Raw genomic sequence first — 12,802 nt, 5'->3', positions numbered from 1 at the left:
GTATCTAAAACATTGAAAAGAGATATCTAGTCTGTAGCAATGAGCCCTTGCTCCAGTGAGATAAGCAATGGCATTTTTGGTCAGTTCTGAAGGCTAGAATTCCTTATAATGAGTCGAGGTTGCTTTCTTAGTCCTAGCTGTGCCATCAGGACCACACAGCCTATTTCAAATACTCTTCCCCAAGTTAGTGCTACAAATATTGGAAAATAATGAGTATATCCCCTGAGTTATCTCTTCTCCAGGTTAAATATCCTCTGGGCTGCCATTCGTCTTTCAACACACATGGTGTCAAGTCCCTTGACCTAGGCTTATTCATTCAACAAACATTAGTCAAGCAATACACATGTGCCAGATTCTGTGGGTTGTTGCTGTTTCTGAGTCACTAAGTCATGTCCAGACTCTTTGCGACTGCATGGACTAATAGCCCACCAGTATCTATATCCATGGGATTTCCCAGTCAAGAATACTGGAGTGGGTTGCCATTTCCTTCTCCAGGGGATCTTCACAACCCAGGGACCAATCTAGTACCTCTTGCATTGACAGGTGGATTCTTTACTTCTGAGCCACCATGGAAATGTAACTTAGAATACAGAAGAGTGAGAGTAACTTAGAATACAGAAGGTAAATAAGATGTAGTCCCAGTACTCAAGTGGCTTAAATATGGACCCAGTTCGCAGCATCCCTGAAAATTTACATCAGTAACATCAAAGATCACTGATCACAAGTCGGCATAATAAGTATAATAATAATGAAAAATTTTGAAGTATTATAAGAATTACCAAAACAGATACTAACTTAGCTGTTCGAAAAATGGCCCCAATAGATTTGCTCAATGTACAGTTGCCACAAGCCTTCAATTTGTAAGAAAAAAAAAGAAAAAAAGAAAAAGAAAACCTCAGTATCTGCAAATCACAATAAAGTGAAGTGCAATAAAATAAGCCATGCCTGTATTACCTAATGGGAATGACAGACAAACAGAGAACCTCCTAAACCATTGTACCAACCCTAGTAGAAAGTGTGCAAGTCTAGTGGGAGTCCAAGAGGAAATAGTTCTGCCCAGGAGATCAGGAAGGCTCGAGGAGGAGGTAAGACTTCTGCCTCCATAGGTCCATGCATAAATCATTTTATCTTCCTCTCATCCAAGGACTTTACCTCCTTCTGTCTTCTTTTCTTGGCATTTCTCTAACACATCCTGTTGGAGTGTTATGTTTCAAGAAAAAAATTTAAAAATATATTCATCTGCCACCTTAGAAATGTTTTCATAAGAAAAAAATTTAGCAGCTTGTGACAAGAATGACTATTTCAGCACATAAAGTCTGAGATAATTTCACCAGCTCCCATTCTTCCGACAGTCCATCCAACCTGGCTTCTTCTCTTTCATCATTTACTTTTTCTTCCTGTCTCTTTCAGTCTTTCTCTCAATCTCCCTTTCAAGGCATTTTTATATTCTCATGGTTCTTCCTCACAACACAGCCCCCCTTCCCCCTATTTTTTTTTAATAAACTCAAAGGGGTTAAGCAAGGGGAACAAGCTCGGAAGTCACAGAAGTAGTATTTGAACCTATCTCCTCTGATAAATATTCATATTCAGTTATAGGAAATAAGTCACAAGGTTTCTACCTAACCCTTTGCTAATCCATTATATTTGAAAATATAATCGTTTCCAAAACACACCAAAACTCAGACTGAGCTCTCCTTTCTAGTTGCCCTCTAACCTTCTTGAATAGAATATCTTCTCCCAACTGCTTTTAACCTGTTTCTACTAAAGGTACATATGTCCAAACGTTCCATCATCACTTTCACATCAAAAACTCAACTTCTCACCATGTCCTGAGGAGGTAGATTTGTAAAAGTACTTTATTTTATCTTGGAGGGATGTAGCATGATAAAATAAACACAGTGTTTCCTAAACGTTGGTAATTTGTATACTTCTTTCATGATTTTTATCACATTCTTATACCAGTCGCACATCTTTTAAAAAATATTTTAATTCGTTCACCTTTAAACTTAAATTTTTTGTTAATATTTGTTTGTTAATATTTATTTATTTTATTTATTTGGATGTGCCAGTTCTTAGTTGCAGCATGTGAGATCTTCAATCTTCATTGTGGCATGAGAATTCTTAGTTGTGGCATATGGGGTGTTAGAGAAGACTCTTGAGAGTCCCTTGGACTGCAAGGAGATCCAACCAGTCCATTCTAAAGGAGATCAGTCCTCGGTATTCTTTGGAAGGAATGATGCTAAAGCTGAAACTCCAATATTTTGGCCACCTCATGCAAAGAGTTGACTCATTGGAAAAGACTCTGATGCTGGGAGGGATTGAGGGCAGGAGGAGAAGGGGACGCCAGAGGATGAGATGGCTGGATGGCATCACTGACTCGATGGACGTGAGTCTCAGTGAACTCCGGGAGAGGGTGATGGACAGGGAGGCCTGGTGTGCTGCGATTCATGGGATCACAAAGAGTCGGACACCACTGAGCAACTGAACTGAAATGAACTGAACTGAACTGATGGAGTCTAGGTCCCTGACCAGGGATCAAACCTGAGCCCCCTGCATTGGGAGCCAGAGTCTCAGACACTGAAACACCAGGGAAATTCCTCAACTTAAATTTTAAAGGAAGCTTTAGATTACTACATAATATCCCCATCCATAAAATCAAAGTGCGTTTTATGTTTCCTAAACATTAAAATAAAGGCATAACTATTAGTATCTTTAAATATTTGTCTTGAACTACTTCAAATAATCTCAGGAGCACATTGGTGAAAACAGGGCTGTTGCCATTTGCATCATGGTCATGTCAGAGCTGTTCAGGGCACAGCCTGTGGCTGTACACATTAACCCTGAGTAAACCTTCAGTTCAGTTCAGTTCAGTCACTCAGTCGTGTCCAACTCTTTGTAACCCCATGAATCGCAGCACACCAAGCCTCCCTGTCCATCACCAACACCTGGAGTCCACCCAAACTCATGTGCATTGAGTCGGTGATGCCATCCAGCCATCTCATCCTCTGTCATCCCCTTCTCCTCCTGCCCTCAATCCCTCCCAGCATCAGTGTCTTTTCCAATGAGTCAACTCTTCGAATGAGGTGGCCAAAGTATTGGAGTTTCAGCCTCAGCATCAGTCCTTCCAATGAACACCCAGGACTGGTCTCCTTTAGGATGGACTGGTTGGATCTCTTTGCAGCCCAAGGGACTCTCAAGAGTCTTCTCTAACACCACAGTTCAAAAGCATCAATTCTTTGGTGCTCAGCTTTCTTCACAGTCCAACTTTCACATCCATACATGACCACAGGAAAAAGCATAGCCTTGACTAGACGTACCTTTGTTGGCAAAGTAATGTCTCTGCTTTTGAATATGCTATCTAGGTTGGTCATAACTTTCCTTCCAAGGAGTAAACGTCTTTTAATTTCATGGCTGCAGTCACCATCTATAGTGATTTTGGAGCCCAGAAAAATAAAGTCTGACACTGTTTGCACTGTTTCCCCATCTATTTCCCATGAAATGATGGGAACTTTAAAAATAGTGGAAAATAAAGGGAGTATTTGGTGGGAGCCTGTAAACCTGTGCTCCAGCTGTACACTGCCACTGATTTGCTGTGTGACTGTGGGCAATCCTCCCACCTCTCCAGACTACAGCTTCCAGATATAAAAAATAAGACGGTTGAATTGGAAGAGCTATAAAATCCTCTTTTAGTCACTATGATCCTTTTTTGAGTAGTTCTAGTCATTTTGGATATCATTCTGTGGCTTTTAATCCCAAAGGAAAGTCTTGCTATTATTGTAATCCATTCAGATACAAATGAGTACTTATTAATAGATACTGAGGAAAAGAATTTTCTTTGTCCTTTGCTCTGGAGGTAAGATCAGGTAAATCTTCCAAGATAGGGTTCATGTTGGGCAAGAGGGCAGCTCCAGGCAAAACTGTGGATTTGACATTATTGTTCAGAATCAGATACTATCACTATGGTTGTGAACTTTTCCCCCTCTTGACTAGAGTAAACTCTTTGAAGGCAAGGGTTGGAATCCTCACAGTACATTAATGTGGCAGGATCTCAGTAAATGTTTGAATATGGGAACAGAAGGGAAAGGAGAGAGGGGAGAAATTTGAGGGAAAGCAAGGAGATGGGGATGAAGGGCTTACCCTTTTATTTCTCAGAATAAGAGAAATACCCTTACTCAGAATATTCTGAGAAAAAGTAGTCTCAGAATACCCTTTTATTTCTCAGATTTATTTCTCTAAATCATTTTGGTTCAATAGGGAAGTGACACCTAGATGGGAAGGGAATTTTTTCACTATTCCTGTTTCCTGTCTTAATTTTCAATGATGCATTGTTTCATACAGTGGAAATATCATGTAGGATGTTTTTCTAATACTTCACCATGCTGCTGCTGCTGCTAAGTCACTTCAGTTGTGTCTGACTCTGTGCGACCCCATAGACAGCAGCCCACCAGGCTCCCCCGTCCCTGGGATTCTCCAGGCAAGAACACTGGAGTGGGTTGCCATTTCCTTCTACAATGCATGAAAGTGAAAAGTAAAAGTGAAGTCTCTCAGCCATGTCCGACTTTTAGCGACCCCCTTGACTGCAGCCTTCCAGGCTCCTCCATCCATGGGATTTTCCAGGCAAGAGTACTGGAGTGGGATGCCATTGCCTTCTCCCAATACTTCACCATAGTTAAGGCTATTTTGAGATTTACCTTACGTATCTTTCTTTTCCCCAATATATCTTTGACCTATTATTTATGGGTTGCCATTTCCTTCTCCAGTGCGTGAAAGTGAAGCCGCTCAGTCGTGTCTGACTCCTAGCGACCCCATGGACTGCAGTCTACCAGGCTCCTCTGTCAATGGAATTTTCCAGGCAAGAGTACTGGAGTGGGGTTCCATTGCCTTCTCTGCTATTATTCATAAATGCACCCTATTTAAATGATTTAAATGCAATGCTAATGCTTATATATTTCCACTAATTCTTTCATCTATTACAGAAATATTTTTGAACCCCTACTATGTGTCAGAAACCATGCTAGATATTGTTGAAAATATGATGATGAATAAGAAATGGTTCACAACTTTAAAGGTTTCATAGGCTATTTTGGGAGACAGGTAAATTAGAACAGACCCTTGACACTTGTGATTTACTATTCTTTGTTTCAGCTATTCAATTCACAAACAGCCTCAAAGATCCATGACATGAATTTAATAGTATTGAGAATAATTATTCTGATATTATGGGCTGTTGAAAGGATTATCTGAGATAATGCATTTTTAAACACCTAGGATGAATTTAAATCAAGAGCACTGTAAAAATATTGTATAAGAGGGACTCAGTTGGCTAGCCAAGCCAAACAGAGGGTAAGTAACTGGGATGAGTTGCAAGGAGGAGGGAATCTGGGCAGAATATCCCATTCTCCAAGTTTGGGTGAGAGATAACATTGCTAATAACCAATAAAAATATGGTAGACCATGAAAAAAATATTAATCAATCATAGGAACTGTAAAACATAAGTCATGGTCCAACTTCCTGTGTGGCACTATCTTTAAAAACCACAAAGTATTTATCAAGGTTGAAAAGAAGAAGCATGAACACATGGTGTAAATATAGTGAAGATCATCCCTCCTGCCATCTCCACCTAGGTGAAGTTCTGCTTCCCTGTCTGCATAAATATAGTTCTTCATATCAATACTTGCACAACTTTGCATCACTTAGAACACATATTTATAACTCTTCTTAACTATCAATATTTGTAAACTCTGATAACATTATTTGAAATTGTCAAAAGGAAAAAAAAATTTTCTGTGTTTGGTCTCTGGCTTTCTTTCATTAGCAATGTTCTGAGCAACCTCTGTTCTCTGTCCATTTCTTTCTTTCTCTTTTTGCCCTGTTTCATTTCTTGCTGTTGCTTCTTTCTTGCTTCATCAGAATTGTTTAGTGAGTTGGTCAGATAGAATTAGTGTCTCAGAGACTGGAAAAAACAACCGTGTCCTAGTGTGCTCGAAGGTTCAGGACCTTGGACAGCAACACAAATGCCCTCCCCATTTAAACATTCTCCTCATACTCTGCCTTATACAGTTAATAACGAGCAGGAATCATAAAGGTGTGTGTCAGGGGCCTGCTATAAGACTCAGTTAGGTAAGTGTTATCCTAGCAGAATAAACAAAGTGCTGCAGGAGAACCAAAGAGGGAGAGATTTAACCTTCTTAAAGAATCTGGAAAAGTTTCATATAGAAAGGTGACACCATATTGGGACCTCAGAGAATAAAAGTCATAATATACAGCTGTTTGAACTAAAAGGGATCTCAGTTATCCTTTTATACAATTTTGGTTTTTAAAAAAGTTTTTCTTAGTGTATCAGTAGAACTGGCTGCATACAACAGAAAACCTAAATAAATAACTTAAAAACAAGGTAGAAGTTTGTAAGAGAAGTAGAGAGACAGTCTATACAGAGCTGATATGGAGACTTCACAGTCATTAGAAACCCAAGATCTTTATGTCTTTCTCTTCAACTGTCCTTACTGGATTCAATTCTGAAGGGGAACTCAGGACCCAATATGGCTGTTCAAACTTTAGCCATTTTCTAGGCAGAAAAAAAAGAAGAGGGTGATGATGTTATTGCCCTGTTATCTAATTGAGCCTCTTTTAAGGTGATATCCTAGAAGTTCACCTGCAACTTCCATTCACATCTCACTGGTCATCCCTAGCTACAAGAGAGATTGGACAATGTAATATTTTGGGTGGACATATTAAAGTCCATAACAAAATTAGAATTTTGTCAGTAAGGGAGAAGAGGAGAGGAAATATTAGATAGGCAATCTTCAGTCTCTGACACATTTAGTAAACTCGATAAGGGACCTTGGGGGTCATGTTCCCTGTATCCCAGAGCCTAGCACAGTAAATGAAAATGTGCATGAATAAATTTCACTTGGGGAAAATTGTGAGGCCTCTAATTCTTCACAGAAGGTTCTCCTCACTGCACTCTATTTCTCAGAATTTCCACTCACTCGTCCTGGTTCCTCTCTGAGTCATCCTGAGCAGGTTGACCTTTCCTTTCATGGCAAGCATTTAGATATCTGGAGACACTTCTCATGTCCTGTCCTCTTCCCCTATATCTTTACTTTGCCAGGACCATTTCTCATAAGACATGACTCCTGGATTCTCCCTTTTAATTTTTTTTAAATATAATTTTTAGCAATTCTTTACCTTTTTTGTTTTGTTTGAATTTTTATTTGTTTGTTTTTGGCTGCTCTAGGTCTTCATTGCGTGTGGTATGTGGTTTCTTTGTTGCAGCATGAGGGATCTTTAGTTGTGGCTTAATCAGGGATTGAATCTGGGTCCCTGCATTGGGAGCTCAGAGTCTCAACAAATGGGCCACTATGCAAGTCCCTCAGTTTGGTTTTATGGCAGTTTTGTCCCAGCCTGAAGCCAGGAATGAATGAATCCATTACAACAATGGCCAGAACTTAATTTCAGGTACTGTCTAGGCTCCAAACAGACTGACATGAGGCCTTATAAATTATGCTATTAAATTTCCTTGCAATTAAAACTCTTACAAAATAGATGGGGGAAAAAGAGAGACACATGAAAAGTAAAACACCATCCCAAAAGCTGTTACTTGATATTCATAAGCTATTATCTCCCTGTGTTTTCTACAAATAGTGCCTGGCATGGTGGAGGTTTGCCTTTTGGTTCCAGACCCAGATGCTGCTTTCCTGTTTCCCTGGGAGTTGGTCATCCAGGTCATGTACCCCTATTTCTCCTCTCTTCAAAGCCTTGGGTCTCTCTGATCAAAATACTATTCACACACTGTATCATGGGGCTTGCATTCTCTACCCTGCAGAATCAGTGGGAGCTTTTCTAGAAGATACAGCCTCAAGGCCTCAAATTTGCCTGATCTCCCATTAAACATCCCACCCAGCTTTGAGTCCAGCTTACCATTCTGCTTCATAATTCCTGGGTTAACTTTGCTTCACATATTTTATGAATATATACACTCACTCATGTAACCACCACAGACCAAGACATAGAATATTTATTGTTCCCTAGAAGTTTCCTCTGTGGGCTTCCCTGGTGGCTCAGCAGTAAAGAATCCACCTGCAATGCAGGAGACATAGGAGATGAGGGTTTGACCCTTGGGTGGGGAATATCCCCTGGAAGAGGAAATGGAAACCCATTCCAGGATTCTTGCTGGGAAATCCCACAGACAGAGGAGACTAGCAGGCTACAGTCCATAGGGACACAAAGAATTGGACACAGCTGAGCATGAGCACAAATAGGCTCCTTTGTACTTTCTTCTAATCAATACCCACTCTTCAACAATTGGCACTATTCTGGGTAGTTTTGCCAGCTTTTGAACTTCAGATCAGTGGAATTAGCCTGTAGGTGCTTTTCTGCTTCACCATTATGTCAGAGAGATTCATCTGTGTCGTGTGTGTAACTGTTTTGCTCTTTTCCATTGCTGTGTCCACTGTGGCAAGTGATTCAAAGATTTCAATTTGAATCTAAGGCTTCTCTGGTGGCTCAGTAGTAAAGAATCCACCTGTCAATTCGGGAGACATGGGTTTGATCCCTGATCTGGGAAGATCCCACATGCTGCAGAGCAACTAAGCCTGTGTGCCACAACTGCTGAGCCTGTGCTCTAGAGCCCAGGAGCCACAACTAGTGAGCCCACGTGCCACAATTACTAAAGTCTGCTTGCCCTAGAGCCCATGCTGTGCAACAAGAGAAGCCACCACAATGAGAAGCCCACACTAGAGAGTAGCCCCCACTCACCACAACGAGAAAAAAGCCCACACAGCAACAAAGATCCAGCACAGCCAAAAATAAATAAATAAATAATTTTTTCTGAGTCTAGAACGTGGTCAAGATTGAGAACCATGGCTCTAGAGTCAGAAAAAAAACAAGACTGGACTCCTATCTCCATGACCTGGTTTTGTTCCTGAAATGTCCCATCATCAGATGCTCTTTGGGCTCGACTGGAAATTTAGCTTCACTCAGTTACACTCACTTGGCATCAGATTAATTTACAATGGGCCTGGATAAGAAACAGCATGCTGATAAGGCAGCACCTGGTACTTCTCTTCCTCAGGAGTTGCTGTAGTTGTCCAGTAATCCAGCTCCCCAGGCCAAAGGAGATAAAAATCACATCAGTGAATGTTGTGACAACTTTAGCTTAGAAAGGCCCTTGCCCCTGGACTTCCCTGGTAATCCAGTGGTTAAGAGTCTGCCTGCCATTGCAGGGCTCTGGGAAGATTCCACATTCTGCAGGCAACTAAGCCTATGCATCACAACTACTGCACCTGTGCTCTGGAGCCCAAGAGATGTAACTGCTGAGCTCAGGTGACTCAACTACTGATGCCCACATGCCCCAGAGCCCGTGCTCTGCAACAAGAGGAGCCACTGCAATGAGAAACACACACACAAGTAAAGAGTAGCCCCTGCTCGCTGCAACTAGAGAAAGCCTAGGCGCAGCAAAAAGACCCAGTGCAGCCAAAAATAATAAATAAATAGATAATCTATTTTTTTTAAAAAAGAAATACCCTGTCCCAAATAGGAATCAATATCTTGTGTCCCACAGGCATAACCTTCAGGTTCTCTGTAGGAGATGAACCTAGTTACAGGAGTCACTGTGCTTAGGGAGGCCCAAAGCCTTGGCTTCGCATCAGGTACTTATATATGCTGGCCCAGATGCATTTTACCAACCAGGGGTTATTTTTACCATAATCAATGCTGCCTAATACTATAGCTGACATTTCACCTTTATTACATTTCCAGGGGGATAGAGCTATAAAGTTAGCCCAAATTGGTCCTAAGAGAAGGAGAAAGTAAATTCTCTATTCATACCCACCTTTAGCTAACATATTAACCCTTATAGAAAACCCAACAAGTTCATATTAGGTCTGAAAATGCCCCCTTTCCTTGAGTTTAAAACAGTATCTGGCACATAAAGGTGCTTAATAGATGTTTGTCAATGAGCAAATTAATGATAAATAACAACAAACTGCCTGACTAAATAATAAAACTACTTGACTTCTGTGTTATATTGGGCAAGTCTTAATTCCTGTTAAACCCCTGCTACCTCATTTGTAAAATGAGAATAATTTTACATAGAGAGGAACTGTAGAGAGTTCTCATCTCTATAAGATTGTCGTAAGGATTAAATCGATGAGGTATATAAAAGATATTACAAACAGCTTCATTTAAACTTTATTATTATTGATGGCAAGAGGAAGCTTAGGGAGAGAAAGGGATTTGCACCACGTCACCAATGGTGGCGGAACCGCTTAGGTTTCCTGACTCCCAGCCCAGTGCCTGTCTGTAGTACCACAAGACTCCTTATCCAGTTTATGTGTAAAAAATCATAAATCTCAAACCAATTAGGATTTTTGTCCAGGAGAAAAAACATTTGTGAAAGTCCACTTTGCAGACTTATCACCCATCCTTTACAGAACACAGTCCGTTAAGGGTACTTCGCCTAGTGTTAAGGGTGAAATCAAAATTTTTCTCAAGGGCATGAGAAGTGAAAATTATGTTCTTAGCCTGCTGCTTATGTTCCTAGCTTCTTGTTTTTAGCAGACAAACAGCAAACAGAACCTCTAAGCATTCATTCTTGAAAGTTCTGGTTCCTTTTTCCTTTCCAACAGCCACTGCAGGGAGGGGAATGTGAAAAGCAATATGATCAGAATGCAATGAAGGAACAAATCTCACTAGGAGTCAAATACCATTGTTTAAAAAAAAAAAAAACAAAAAAAAAACGGTACCATGGCAGAAGCCCAAAAATCAGAGGCTTCCCCCAGTGTTCTTTGAATCCGTTTTTTTAAGCTGTTAAAAACAGCCTTAAAATAAACCTGCCATCTTGTGAGGACAGGAAGAAGGTTGCCGGTCTTTCCACCACCATCTGCAGGGCTAGCTCAGCTTTAGGCTTCCTTGAGCCACACTCCCCCGCCTCCAGCCTGTTCGTTACAACACATCAGGGTGAGGTTGGTTATAGTCTTTTTCCCTAACTTAGCAGAATTTAGTTACAGTTAAAATTTGAGGTGAACCAAGAAGAGACCATAGAAATTGTAACCCATTTCACAATGCATTTTTTTCTTATAATTTCACTTTCTCTAATACAGTTGACCCGGGAACAACACAGGAGTTAGGACTGCCCAACCACCACAATTGAAAATCCCTCTATAATTTATAGTCAGTGCTCCTTACCTGGGGTTCCTTCATACCAGGGGCTCCTTCATACTCCCAATTACTTCATATCTGTGGTTCCACAACTGATTCAACTAACCACTCATTCAACAAACAGTGAATCTGATTCAACTAATCATGCATTCAACAAACAGTGGATTCTACAGTATTTGAGAAAAAATATGCTGTTAGATCTGTGCAGCTCAAACCTCTGTTGTTCAAATGTCAACTGTAAGTTCTAATGCTGTGCTTGATCTATTTTTATTTATCAGTCTGAGTTTGGATCAGGTTAGTCTGAGTAGGTTCAGGGCTCAGGCTACATCTGACATTAGATGTTGGTCTGCTACTGGGGTCATGGCTCAGACTGTGATTGGTATCAGGATTCACCATGTAGTTGTGATTAGGGCTCAGTCTGTGCTGGGCTATGTGTATAGTCAGTGATTAGGGAAGAGACCTGTCTGTGATCAACTTTAGGGCTCAGTCTGTACCAGAATTAGGTCTCAGCCTTTAGCAGAGATCAGATTTGTTTGTGGTAACCACTGTGATTCAACCCATAGCAGGGGTTATAGCAGGAGAGGGCTCTCTCCAGGAAAGAAGGCCTGGACGCATTGATCAGGAGTCAGAAAAGTCCACTGAGGGGTGGTTAGACCAGGTGACTGAGCAGAAAGGGAACCAGAGAACTGAGGCTGGGAGGGTGAGGCGAGATCAAGATAGAGTCAGTGACCCCCTTCAAAATAGCTTATATTTAAAGAACTGATGATATCAAGTGTTGGGGAGGATGTGGAACACCTAAAACATTCTCATATTACTGGTAGGAGTATAAACTGTACAACAACACCAAACAGCTGTTTGTCAGTATATATAAAGTTAGGTGTGTGTATATCCTGTGGTTCAGACTTTCATTCCTGGAATGAACAAACAGCTGCTACCCACCATGTGGACAGGTCTCACAAAACAGTGTTAAGCAAAAGAAGCTAGACACCAAAGAGTAGAAATTTTATGAGTCCATTTGTGTGAAGTTCAAAAACAGACAAAATTAATCTATGGTGGCTAGGAGCCAGAATAGGGGTTACATTTAGGGGGTGGTATGAGCAGGAGGCGCCTTCTAGAAAGGTGGTATGGTGTTTATTTTGAACTGGGATGGTACACAGTTGAACGTATTTAAAAATTCACTGAGACGAACATTTAATACGTGCACATTTTATCCCATGTGAGTTATTTCTCATCGGGAAAAAAAGAAACAATATAGAATTGTGATTGGTTAAAGACTAGTTGGGGAGTTAACTTCACAGTCCTGACTCTTCTGCATGATAATTGTGATGTTACTGCCATGGTTTCTGGAGCCTGGGGTTGGGCCTTAGGGGTTTGAGGAATGACAGGGTGCAGCCCTTAAAGCAACCAGTTCAGTTTAGTCGCTCAGTCGTGTCCGAGTCTTTGCGACCCATGGACTGTAGCACACCAGGCTTCCCTGTCCATCACCAACTCCTGGAGACTGCTCAAACTCATGTCCATTGAGTCAGTGATGTCATCCAACCATCTCATCCTCTGTTGTCCCCCTCTCCTCCTGGTATATAGACAGTCAGGAGCCCTGAGTTTGGATCTTAACACTCTGCTCAGTATCTAACCCAGGAGGAA

At 41.0% G+C, this 12,802-nt stretch overlaps 1 long non-coding RNA gene across 1 annotated transcript in view; it reads right to left on the bottom strand.

Annotated features, from left to right (window-relative positions):
• LOC147367172 (uncharacterized) overlaps positions 1 to 11,424 on the bottom strand; it is a 36,731-nt gene extending 25,307 nt beyond the window's left edge. The window contains exon 1 of the long non-coding RNA XR_015169899.1: positions 11,189 to 11,424. This is a non-coding gene — a long non-coding RNA (uncharacterized LOC147367172). The remainder of the gene's footprint in view (positions 1 to 11,188) is intronic.
• Positions 11,425 to 12,802: the final 1,378 nt, after the last annotated feature.

Source organism: Bos grunniens, chromosome 8 (assembly GCF_055505025.1).
Source record: "Bos grunniens cultivar Pamir isolate PY7600 chromosome 8, Bosgru_T2T1.0, whole genome shotgun sequence".
Lineage (NCBI taxonomy): Eukaryota > Metazoa > Chordata > Mammalia > Artiodactyla > Bovidae > Bos > Bos grunniens.
The sequence above is the reverse complement of the archived record's forward strand: the minus strand, read 5'-3'. Positions and strand labels throughout refer to the sequence as shown.